This window comes from Chiloscyllium plagiosum, chromosome 27, assembly GCF_004010195.1.
Source record: "Chiloscyllium plagiosum isolate BGI_BamShark_2017 chromosome 27, ASM401019v2, whole genome shotgun sequence".
NCBI lineage: Eukaryota > Metazoa > Chordata > Chondrichthyes > Orectolobiformes > Hemiscylliidae > Chiloscyllium > Chiloscyllium plagiosum.
The window spans coordinates 3,632,930-3,646,761 of NC_057736.1; positions in this window are offsets into that span (position 1 = coordinate 3,632,930).

Below are 13,832 nucleotides of genomic sequence, written 5' to 3' on the forward strand. Positions count from 1 at the left end.
GCAACTTTAGTGTAATAAGGCATTTCAGAGGGACGTTAGGATTTTAAACCAAGCTATTTTGGGGCAGATGGCCAAAAGCTTAGGTAGGTTTTAAGAGCTGTCATAAATTTAAAAAAAGATAGACTCTTTATCACATGGTCTGTGAAATAACTCCACAGAGGCTGTATTTGATGACTAAGTCACCCTTTATTTACACGTGCACACTGATCTGGCTCCCTCAGAGCCAGCTCTCAGAGCGAACAGAACCTCTGACACTTCAGTTTATGTCTGTCAGCTAGGGCTCCCCGATTGGATCAGGTCAACAGCCCAAGTCAGGGAACTCAGATTCTACAAGGCCCAGATGTCACTAAATGAACTTGACAGGCTGCTGAAGGTGACTGCAAATTCAGTGACAGTCTTCAGACTTCGATTTCAAAGTACAGTTACATGATTTATTGTACATTAATACTAAGTACTTTGATATATATTAATCATAGATATACCAGGCCCTGACCTATAGTTACATTAGGTGAAGACTAAATTATCTGTTTCATATGTTCATGTTTGCACTCTCAGTCCCATGTGTTCCAGTGTGACTCTTGTAGCATGTTCTAACAGAGCCCATACCAGATCATCTGAGTTGTGGCTTATTGATTATAATGCCTTCAACAATATATCAAGCCATTTAGATGGAACATTTGGCAGATGCTGGAGATGGCTGGGTGGTAATCCTGGTGTAATTGCAGGAGTCTGTTTAGCTTCTTCCTGAAACAGTATCTAACTCCAGCTTACCTACGTGACAAAGGATGCGTACTAGCAACAGGCAATATTGGGATAGATAAGAGGCAGGAAAGTAATTCCATTTGCAAAAATGAAATTTAAAAAAAAACTGCAGTAGCTGTGAACTTGTAACTAATCGGAAATCACTAGCCAGCTGCAACACAGTCAGAACTAAATCCTTATTGTAACAATCCCTCAATATTCTCACAGGATTACTGTGAACATTTCTTTGATTCGGTTCCTTCTGAGGAAGGCTAACACATAAATGTTAATGTTTCCCTTCCTCAATTAACATTCTGTTCTAATTGTGAAATATGGTTCAAGTTGGACTTTTGCTTCCCCCAAGGATATTCGAAACACTCTCATGAAATTGTTGGAAATGTCAATTGACTCCTTACTGTACTAAATGTAATTTGTTACATTATTCACAGACTTTTGCTGGACTCAAGAGCTTTTGAAAGTGTCACATCCAAAACCGAGGTTAACACAGTGAAAAATAATCAGTTAACTATCCCGTAAATCAGCCAGGAATGTTGGTCTGCAATTGTCGTATGAATGATGAGTTCACAAAGCTAGAAGAGACAGTTCTCGATATGTGATACACTGGGTGATGTACAATGTCTAAATTCTGCAGATCCTGTGGGGCAGAACATTGAAACATCTTTGCACAGGCACACTTAATATTCAACACAATTTCTTCGAAGCTTTTCAATATTTGTTTGACTCAGTTTTAGGTAGAACATCGAATGACAAATGGTTATGGCACAGAAAGAAGACATTCAGCCCATCATGGCCAGGCTTTGAAGGAGCAATTCCCCCACCTTCTTCCTGTAATCCGGAACATTCTTCCTTTTCAGATGATAATTCAACTCCTTCATCAATGTCATAATTGATCCTGTCTCCATTAGACTATCAGACAATCCATACACCATCCTGACTTGGAAACATAACACCATTCCTTCACTGTCGCTGGGTCAAGATCCTGGAACACTCTCCCCACCCCATTGTGAGTGTGTCTACACAGCAGCAGTTCACTACCACCTTCTTGAGAGTAAATAGGTATAGGCAATAACTTCTGGTCCAGTTAGTGATACTGCATTCCTAGAAAGAATTGAAAAAAATTCAGATCCGAACAATGTTGCCATTGCTTCTTTTGTCACTTACCAAATATCCACGTCCTTTTTTTCAGTCTTTCCATGAATACAAAGGTTTCTCCCTCTCTATTCTGTCCAGACCTGTCATAATTTTGAGCACCTCAATCAAATCTCCTTTCACTATTTCTTCTCCAAGGCAAATCATCCCAATTCTCCAATCTACTTATTTAAATGAAGATTAAATTGAAGAGTTATGGTTGGGGAATGTAAAATGTATTGTTTAATCATATATCTAGTGACATTTTCTTGTTGTTTTGACTGTCTTCTTTCTGGTGTCAATATATCAGTTTTGTCTGGCAGTTTACATGTCCATCGTATTTCCACCTTAATACCTACCTTTGTTTTTTCCTATTGGTTGGTCCGCCATAAAATCCTTCCTGACAGACAAGGAGTTAATGAATGGAATTTAGTTTAGGCATGTGGGTTGTCACACACCAGCTAGAGAGCTGGCAAGGCCCAATATTGTCTATGTTTGGGAAGCTCTGTCAAATTAAGTGTCAATTGGGTGCTAACTTGGCAGAGGTGAGCATTAATCCTCAGAATCAGCTACCCCCCAGGGAGTAAGACATTTCCACCAATGGAAAACTGCTGGCCAATCAGCAGATTGTGCTGTGCATTGTTTGGCAACATCACCGGTGACACATGATGGCAAGGTGGGGTGTGGGAGGAATGAGGGGGAATGTCGGCAGATGTGGATTGTGGGGGAGAGACCAGACCGGGCTAACAGAAAGGGCAGGAGCCTGGCTCTCAACTGGTCTCCACCTTCCGGATGTCAGGTCCCTCAATTGGACATGAAGAGTAGCTGACGTTAAGGGAATACCCGACAGGGTTTGATTTTCAGGTTAAAACTGATAGCGGTGGGGTGAGGGCCTCCAATGGAAAGTATGTAGGACTTCACCTACCAACCTCCCAGCCCCTTAAAAACCCTCCTCCACCTTTCACCATCTACCCCACTCCAGGACAGAGCGTCAAACATCCCCCCAATATTCCAGTTAAATCATCTTTCAATAGAACTGGGAGGAACAAGAGAATCCAACAGATTTTCACCAAACACAGAACCAGGGAAAATAGAAAAAAGGAGACAAAAGGGATAGATTTTGGCAAGGAAATTGGAGAGCTTGCTAGGTCTTCTTTAAGTCTGTCATGGGATTTTTTTTTCCGCATGTTCCAGAGATGGAAAAGTGGTATTTGACTCTATGCCTCATCCCAAAAATGGCGCGTCTGACAGTTCAACGCTCCTCCCCCCTACCTCCCCACTGCAATGGAAGTTCAGTCTAGACGTTGTAGTCATGCCCCACAAAGGTTTACTGCCTTAGCGGCAGAAACAGAGCTGCAATGGGCCAGCAAGATAGTGAGAATTCAGATCAGGACAACTCCAAACAATGGATTTCACTCCGTTTAATTGTATTTCTTTCAAATTAACACATTAGCTTCTGAGCACGTGGTCCCTACATTGGGGAGACTAAATGAAGACTGAATGACTGCTTTGTGGAATACCTCTGGTTTTTCCACAAGTATGACCCCATAGCTATTGTTTGTCAATTTAATTCTCCACTGTTGGTCCCATGCCGACCTCCTTGTCTCCAGCCTCCTGCAGAGTTCCAGTGATCCTCAATGCAAGTTGAAGGTGCAACATCTTTATCTACTGACTTGGCCTTTTAGACTCAACATTGAGTTCAACAACTTTGGATCATAACTTCTACCACAATCTTGTTTCATGTATTTTCTACTTGCCCTTTGCTCTTCCTGGGCTGTTTAGTCTGTATCCCTCATTCATTCAGATGCTCTTACTGTAATAAACTCACCCCGCTTGGACACAACCAAATAAAAACCATTACTGTTTTTATTCGCTGTTGTGTCATGAATTATTGATGTCACTAATCTCCCTTGGCTTCCACCCAATCATAGAGTTTCTCCTTTGACCATCCTGTTCCTCCCAGTTCCATTAGCTAAAAAACTCTGACATTTCTTCTTTCTTCAGTTCTGTTGAAAGGTCATTGACCTGAAATGTTGAATATTGATCTCATCTCCAGAGATGCTGCCAGACCTGCTGAGTTTTTCCAGCATCTTTTGTTTTTTTTTTCAGATTTTTAGCTTCTGCGGTGTCTTCATTTCTCTTTCCAGTTCTGAAAGGGGGGTCACTGAACCTGAAACATTGATTCTGCTTTTTCTCCATAGATGCTGTCAGACCTGTTGATGTTTTCCAGCAAATTCTGTTTTGTTTCTGATTTCCAGCATCTGCAACTCTTTGGATTTTTTTCTTCATTTTATTTATTGTTTAATAGATTTTGAACTATCCTGTGTGTGCAATGTGCTGACTCTTGTCTCCTATTGGTCTTTTATTAAGTAAAAGAATTTTGATTACCTGATCTTTGTCCTATTAGCTCACACACTGTGACTGATAGGAGAGGCAAGAAACCAGTAAAGTAATTCTGTATTCCCTTGCAAACTCATCTGTCTCTGAACAGAAAACAAATCCTCCTGCAAGCTCCCAAGTCTAATCAGTATAAGACTATGTGGAGACCTGATTTGGCAAAATTAATTATCTGAGCAGCGAGAAGCTCAGCTCTTCCACTAAATTAATCTGCATGACTTTTAATCTGCATGCATCATTATGTAGGATGTTGTCAGTGAGACAGAGTCAAGAGACACAACTTGAACGAGTGAAGGCGAGAGCCTGTGGGGCAACAGAAAAATCTTAGCAGCTCCTGATGAAATCCCAGAGCACTCATTAATGTTTCATGGTCCTCTAAATTACTGTCTCCTCTGCCACAGTCGTCAGCTGTCTCTTTAAATAGACACCATAATAACCATTGGACCAGAAACATACCGAACAAATCTCCCCCACCTCTCCCTGCTAAAATTCTTTTCAATACAACATCATATTGTAAAGTCCTTAATTCTTATGAGCTGTTGATTGAGTTCACCCCCCACTTCCACGCTCCCCAGATGATGAAGTGAAGTAGTTTACCAGGGGTTACATTGTTGACATACCTCACAAGTGTTTCCATTTCTTAATGACTTAAAAATCCATCGGTATTTCTGCAACTTTCTGAGTGAATTTCATGGTATAGTATCAGGCAATACAGGTTAAGTAGTCAGAGCATTTAATGCACAGTAACTGAAATACATTTATGCAAAGCTGATCATCCTCTATTTGCTCTTTCATGGAATGTCAATTGACACACGATGCTGTGAATGATAGAATGTAATTCTAGCTAATAGGGCTTCCTGCGGACTTGTCATTTATGGATCAACAATTCTTTTCAAGAGCTTGCTTCTCCTTATTAATCATTTTTTTTTCCTGAAATACTATTGTTTGACATTCAGAGTTCTTTCTGATTAAGTATTAAACTAGAAAAGAAGTGAATGAGGAACATGATTTAATGAGGATGGTGAATGCAATGGTAATACTTGCTATAATTGCATGCTCCCTAAAACATGATAAATTCTGTGCTACTGACCATCACCCGCTCCCCCCACAAAATATTTAACTCTAAGAGACTGACCACCTACCTATGAAACCACAACAGAAGCATCAAGTACTCCCTTTTCACTGTCCATGAGGGTCTCTCACACTCCTTCCAGATGCAACATTGATTAACTGGTCCTTCCTTTCATTATTATCCTGCATTCGCTCTTCACAATGCAGTCTCCTCTGTACTGGAGAGACCAACCACAGGTTGGGTGACCATTTAACTGGGCACCTCCACTCCATCCTCCAACGTAACCTCAATCTTCCTGTCATTTTAATTCTCTGTCCTATTTTCACTCGAACCCCTTTGCCTTTGACCTCCTACACTGTTCTAATGAAGCTCAATATAATCTTGAGTTGCAGCCTCTCATCTTTCACTTGGGCACTTTCCAACATTCCACACTCAACATTTGAGTTCAGATTGAAATATTTGCCCTCACTTTCTTAAATGGCAGCCATTGTTTATGATTCTGTGATTCTCATTTGCCCATGCCCTGAGCCCTCTTCTGTTTCATAACTTGTGCTTTTGCCATCTGCTTTTGTCCTGCATCTTCACCCTTTTTCTTTATATCTCTCTGTCTTCCACCTCTCAGAAACTTATTTTATTCTTTCCTTGCCTTCCCTTGTTTAATATTAATTACATTTCTAACAAATTATAGTTTTGGTAAAAAGCCATTGAACTGAAATGTTAATATTTGCTTTAGATTAGATGACTTACACTGTGGAAACAGGCCCTTCGGCCCAACAAGCAAGTCAACACCGACCCACCAATTCCCCTACATTTACCCCTTTTACCTAACACTACAGGCAATTTAGCATGGCCAATTCACATGACCTGCCCATCTTTGGACTGTGGGAGGAAACTGGAGCATCCAGAGGAAACCCACGCAGACACGGGGAGAATATGCAAACTCCACACAGTCAGTCGCCTGAGTCAGGAATTGGACCTGGGTCTCCAGCACTGTGAGGCAGCAGTGCTAATCTCTCTCTCTCTCTCTCTCTCTTTCTCTCTCTCTCTCTCTCTCTCTATCAGTTCAGTATGTCTAATGTATTCTGTTTTTATTTCAGATTTCCAGCATCTGTGGTATTTTGCTGTTTAAATTGTTTGAAAGCATAGAAATACTACATTTGTTGAATGGAATTTATTTAAAATTGCATTCTGATCAGACATCTTTCAGGTAAGTGAGATGCCACAATGTCAAACAATTAAAATCCATGTGGACGCATGAATAGTGAAAATGCAGGCCAAAATGACGTAAGATAAGTCAGCTTCTTCTACTGCGAGATCTCAAACCAAATGACCACATTTTAATAAAATATTGTAAAACAATGAACTGTGGAGTTGTCAAACACTAGAGGGTTTAAGGTGGGAGGGATTTAAAGGAAATGCGGGGGGGAGGTTTATTTTACACAGAGGGTGGTATGTGCCTGGAACGTGCTGCTAGCTGAGATGGTAGAAACAGATACAATAACAACATTCAGGAGGCATTTAGACAGCCATATGAACAGATAGGGAATAGAGGAATATGGACCATGTGCAGGCAAATGGGATTTTACAATAGCATCATTGTCAACACAAACATGTTGGGCTAAGGGGCCAGTTCCTATGCTGTACTGTTCTATGTTCGAACTGAGAATGCTGGAGACCTGAAACACACAAGGTGCTGGATAAAAGGACTGAAAATGGCTCAAAATGTTAACTCTGTTTTGACCTCTCCAGATGCCACCAGACCCGTTGAGTTTCTCCAGCAATTTCTGTTTCGGTGGGTGTTTATAATTTTTTTGTGAGTTTGTTTTGTTACTGAGGCAGGAGGCACGTGTGACGCTGTGTCAAGAGAGGTGGTGACGCCATGGTATTGTCACTACACTAACAATCCGGAACCTCAGGCTAATATTGTGGCAGGCGATGAAATTTAACTTCAATAAAAGGCTAGCCTAATGATGACTATATAACTTCTATTGATTGTTGTTAAAAGCTCATCTGGTTCACTAACACCATTTAGGAGTAGAATCTGCCATCCTTATCTAGTCTGACCTATTAGTGACTCCAGACCTGCAGTGATGTGGTTGACCGTTATTTGGGCAATTGGGAATTGGTAATAAATGTTGGCTTAACCAGCGATGTCTATCTCCCATGAATATGTAAAAGCACCTTATTGGGCAACTGATTTATTTGGGGTATCAGAAGGTTCAGGGGAATTTTAGGTTCACCGTTTCTTGGTCTCAGCAGAGAGAATAGGATTACTATATCTGTCTGTAAACCTGCCCAGGCTCTCACTCTCTATGGCACAATTCCACTTTACATTGCTGATTGCTATTCCGAACTGGTGACAACGCACATATCATAGAGTCGTATAGCATGGAAACAGACGCAGACTAGTTCCATAATCCCAAACTAAACTAGTCTCCCTTCCCGGCACTGCAATATGTGCCCCTATCCCGGGCATCAGAATATCATATCCCCCTTAATTGCTAATCACAATCTAACACCAGTGTGAGGAATATGGGGGTCCATAGAAGATTTGAAGTCCCGAGTGCAGCGTTGCCAACATTATATTTGTGGACTGAGACAAATCACATGTCAACTTTTGTCTGTCATGGACATGTAAGTTATACAGCAGGTCCTCATTACTTTCAGTATAATTTTGGGGGTAATTTCTATTCTCTCTCATCTGACTATAAAGCGAGCTGCAAAGGGAGAAAATATATTCCATACAGGTACTACTAAGATACTTTCCCCTTCTCAGTGAACCTGAGGTATTCCTTTGGATCTTCTAATACAGGAGGAGGAACTTCACTCTGAACATATGGCAAGCCTCCCAAAGCTATGGTATTCTAAACAGCTGAATTGTTCTAATTTGCTTCAAGTATAGTGAGAGATACCAAATCTGACAGAGTCCAGCCATCTTTATGTTCATTGGGAGTGTCAGAAATAATGCTGCTTTTAGTGTCATCATTACAGAGCCATGAATCTTCCTCAACACTCAGGACATACCATGAGTGGTCCTCAAGCACATGGGGAGTTAGGACACTGTTCATCATTCAATAAGATCATAGCTAATCTGATTACTTCACATTCCTGGCTACCACAATTACCTTTAACCACTTTTCTTATCAAGAACGTATCCATATATGCCTTAAAATATTCAGACCCTCTACTTCGATCACTTTTGAGGAAGAGAGTTTGAAAGACTCACGACCATCTATGAAAAATATAGTTTTCCTTTTGCAGTGGGTTCATTTAAGCCGTGAAAAATATTTTAACTAGTTGGAGGAGGCACATTGTCATTAGAGTACCTGAATAGTACTCTAAAATTATCCAATGACCACTCTTTAGGAAAATGCATCCATAATCCTTCCTGTCTCATTAGTCATACATACCAAGGACTGAACGGGTCATAAAGTACATCTTCTCCAGGGTAACTATGGAAGGGACAATAAAAAAAATGAAGAGTTGCCATATTTGTTTTTCACTTAGTTTGTTGCCTCCTTAGCTGTTGAGTCATTTAACAACTTTACCAAAAAGGTACTTACTGAAAGATGCTTCAATATGATTATTTTTAAAGCAGCTAGATCAACCATGTAATGACGCACATTTGGGTCAGGCAGGACTTGAACCCAAACCTTATGGCTTAGAGGTTGGGACACTAAATGGTACAGACTCAATAGATCAAAGAGCCTTTATTTTGTACTGTAGACATCTATGACTCTATGATTTATCAGTGTGCTAGGCATGCTGGTTCAGTTGGACAGGGAGTGTTCCTTTGCATTTATAGGTTGTGGAATATGAGACTCCCTTTGCTTGACAGATAGTTTTGTAGAAGGCCTCACACTGTCTTCTGCAGGGCCAGCCAAAAGAAACCCACACAGAGTTTTTATGATTCTACACTGAAGGAGGTCAACAGAGGACTTCACATTTGACATCTTGAGTTTAGATGGTCCTGGTAAGGCGAGGATTTGTGACTGGTCTCTCCTTCAGATGGTGATGATTTGTCTTTTTTTGACTAGCTGCATTTGTGTGCTGCATATACGTTCACAATGCTGTTATCGGAGACATTTCACGATTCTGACTGGAGAAGGACCAGTGATTTGTGACAAAGATGCGGGGCTTGGCGGGGGAGATTGCACATGGGTTTTGCCATGCAGCTCAGGACAATGAGTACTTGTAATGTAAGGAGAAAGTGAGGACTGCAGATGCTGGAGATTAGAGCTTAAAAATGTGTTGCTGGAAAAGCGCAGCAGGTCAGGCAACATCAAAGGAGAAGAAGAATCGACGTTTCGGGCATAAGGAATTCCTGAAGAAGGGCTTATGCCCGAAACGTCGATTCTCCTTCTCCTTTGATGCTGCCTGACCTGCTGCGCTTTTCCAGCAACACATTTTTAAGCTACTTGTAATGTAACTCAAACTGAGCTACGATGAGCAGGTTGTTGCTGAATAAGGAATTCAGTGAATTGGCCATGCTAAATCGCTCATTGTGTTCAGGGATGTGTAGGTTAGGTTCATTAGTCAGGAGCAAAATATAGGGTAGGGGGAATGGGTTTGGGTGGGTTACTCTTCAGAGGGTGAGTGTGGACCAGTTGGGCTGAAGGGCCCGTTTCCACACTGTCGGGATTCTATGATTCTAAGTACGAGCTTTTGACACTTTACTGCTGATTGAGAGCAAATTGGTAAGAGATCTAATTGATCAAGTTGGATTTGTCGTGCTTTATAAATGACAGAGTCAGACGCCACACAACGCCATGTTATAATCCAACAGGTTTATTTGAAATGCACAGCACCCGATGAAAGGCAGCACTCTGAAAGCTTGTGATTTCAGATAAGTCTGTTCCACTATAACCTGGTGTCATGTGACTTCTGACTTTGTCTACTTCAGACCAACATTGGCATTTCCACATTATAGGTGACAGGACATACCCGGGTAACAAAGCTGCAGTGGTAGTATCCCTCACTCAAATCTATATGTTCCAAATGTGTGTAATATTATCCACAAATGGGTTGATTAGAAAATCTCCACATCTGGATAAGTTCATGTATTGCAGGATTGGTCATAAGATTATAAGTCTGCTCAAGTCTGCTCTGACATTCTTAAAAAAAAATGCTATGTTTTTCAACCCCCTTCTCCTGCTTTCTCTGCATAACATTTGATCCCCTTAGCAATCAAGAATCTATCTATCTCTGAATTGACTGATCGAACTGTTTTGCTGTTCTGAAACAGCTTGACTAGAGTTCTTCTGAAGAAGGGTCACTAGACTGAAAATGTTAACTCAGCTTCTCTCTCCACAGATGCTGCCAGACTTGCTGAGCTTTTCCAGCAATTTCTGTTCTGGCTAGAGGTGCATCTGGTTCTGGAGCACAGGTCTCCAGCAGTACAGCCAGATTTTGATGTTGTTCAAGTCTTGTACAATCAATCCAAGATTGCAATGTGTTCTATTGCTCAATGGAGTGTACAGCCTTGTGCAAGAGAGTGGATAGCTTGTTGGGCCGAAGGGCCTGTTTCCACACTGTAAGTAATCTAATCTAATCTAATCTAATCCAAGATTGCAATGTGTTCTATTGCTCAATGGAGTGTACAGCCTTGTGCAAGAGAGTGGATAGCGGGACAAACAATACCATCCATGAGCCTGGGGATAGGCACAGTGGTTAGCACTGCTGCCTCACAGCACCAGAGACCCGGGTTCAATTCCCGCCTCAGGCAACAGACTTTGTGGAGTTTGCACATTCTCCCCGTGTCTGCGTGGGTTTCCTCCGGGTGCTCCGGTTTCCTCCCACAGTCCAAAAGATGTGCAGGTCAGGTGAATTGGCCATGCTAAATTGCCCGTAGTGTTAGGTAAGGGGTAAATGTAGGGGTATGGGTGGGTTGCGCTTCGGCGGGGCGGTGTGGACTTGTTGGGCCGAAGGGCCTGTTTCCACATTGTATGTAATCTAATCTAATCAAACATAACCTTTTCTCCTCCCCGCATTGCTGTCATCCACCGAATTCGCAATGTTTTCTATTCAGCAGAGAGACAGTGATAAATCTCGGATAAGGAATTTAGGGATTGATCACCCCGAATTCCCTTTAGCTGCCACATTATGTGAATGTCAGCTACATCAGACACCGTCAAGAGGCAGCATGTTTGATGCTTTCCACATTCATGAACCAGAGGGCAAAGCATTGTCATGGCAACCATGCAGAGTGCTTTGTTAAAACGTAAGTATGTCTGTGCTTTTGACAATTGCATGAATAGTCACTCCAATGCTATGCATTCTGTCTCATCGAGCTTGCACTGATATACTTTTGAAATATTTTTTATGGTGAAGTAAATGGGAGCAGTACTTAATTTAACCAGATTTCGAAGACCAGTGTTCTGATGAAGGGTCACTGGACTCGAAACGTTACTTCCACTTTCTCTCCACATATACTGCAAGACCTGCTGAGTTTCTCCGGCAATTTTCATTTTTGTTCCAAAGACCAGAAAAAGTCATCTTCATCTCCTTCCAGATTGCCTTGAACTGCTACAATTCACCCACCGTCGCAACAGGTCCACTGCAAATGCCAAGTCCCTGGCCCTACACTCATCCCTGGAACATTTGAATAATAATGGCACCTATGTCAGACTCCTATTTATAGACTTTAGCTGCTCCATCAACTCCATAATTCCAACCAAACTCAACTCTGGGACCTAGGACTCTGCTCCCCCCTCTGCACTTGGCTCCTCAACTTCCTGAGCTGAAAATGTGTTGCTGGAAAAGCGCAGCAGGTCAGGCAGCATTAAAGGAACAGGAGAATCGACGTTTCGGGCATAAGCCCTTCTTCAGGAATGAGGAAAGTGTGTCCAGCAGGCTAAGATAAAAGGTTGGGAGGAGGGACTTGGGGGAGGGGCATTGGAAATGCGATAGGTGGAAGGAGGTCAAGGTGAGGGTGATAGGCCGGAGTGGGGTGGGGGCGGAGAGGTCAGGAAGAAGATTGCAGGTTAGGAGATTCTCCTGTTCCTTGGATACTGCCTGACCTGCTGCGCTTTTCCAGCAACACATTTTCAGTTCTGATCTCCAGCATCTGCAGTCCTCACTTTCTCCTCCTCAACTTCCTGACCAACCGACCGCAATCAATAGGAATAAGCGACAACACCTTCTTCATGATAATCCTCAACACCAGAGTCCCACAAGGCTGTATACTCAGCCCCTTACTATGCTCCTTATACATTCAAAACTGCATGGTCAAATTTACCTCTCACTCCATTAACAAGTTTGATGACGATAGCACCGTAGTGTGTCGGTTCTCAAACAATAACGAGACACAGTCCAAGAAGGAAATGGAGGCCTTAGTGCCATGATGTAAAGGCAATAATCTCTCCCCCACTGTCAGCAAAATGAGGAGCTGGTCATTGACTTTAGGAAGCAGAGTGGAGAGCATGCCCTGTCTGTATCAATGGTGCTGTGAGGCAGGGCGCCAAGAGTGTAAGGTCCTGGGAGTGATGATGACCAACAATCTGTCTTGGTCCAGCCTCATTGATGTTATAGTCAAAAAAGTACTGCAACTCCTCTACTTCCTCAGGAGGCTAAGGAAATTTGGTATGTCCACAAGAACTCTTATCAGTTTTTATAGATGCACCACAGAAAGTATACTACCTGGAAGGATCATGGCTTGGTATGGCAACTGCTGAACTCAAGACTGCAAGAAATTACAGAGAGTTGTGAATGCAGCCCAGTCCATCACACAAACCTGCCTTCCATCCATTGACTATACATCCAGCAGCCTTGGGAAAGCAGCCAACATCATCAATGACCCCTCCCACCCTGGTTATACCCCCTTTCACCCTCTTCCATCAGGTGGAAGATACAAAAGTTTGGAAACATGTACCAACAGATTCAAGGACAGCTTCTTCCCCGCTGTTAACAGACTTATGACCATATCTCTCATATATTAGAGTTGATCTTTCTCGACACCTTCTCTGTAGCTGTAACACTGCATTCTGCATTCTGTTCTGTTCTGATGCATTTATGTAAGGTATGATTTGTCTGTTAGCACCGATAACAATACTTTTCAATATGTCTTGGTACATGTGACAATCAATCAATCAATCAAATCTGAAGTTTGCTGCACTGGTCAGATATTTATTCAACCTGTACCTGAAATATGGGTTATTCTGGTGTAGTGTTATTCCCTACTCATCTTCTTTTCCAAGTAAGAACTACACTGCAACATCTACAAAGCTGCTTCATTGAATGGGAGGCTAAGCAAGTAAGAATGGAGCAAACTACCTGTGTGACTTCTTCCCTACTCCAGACTTTATTGCTCTCAACAGTGGCTGAGTAACTTTCAGGAAAAGTAACAGCCCATGAAGAGCTGATCAGGCTGATATTTTACCAAGGGACTACACTTAAGTATTCTATTCATTCTTAAAAATCTGACGTTTGTAAGATTGCTGTTTTGTAACTGTCACTTTCATATTGGGTAAAATGG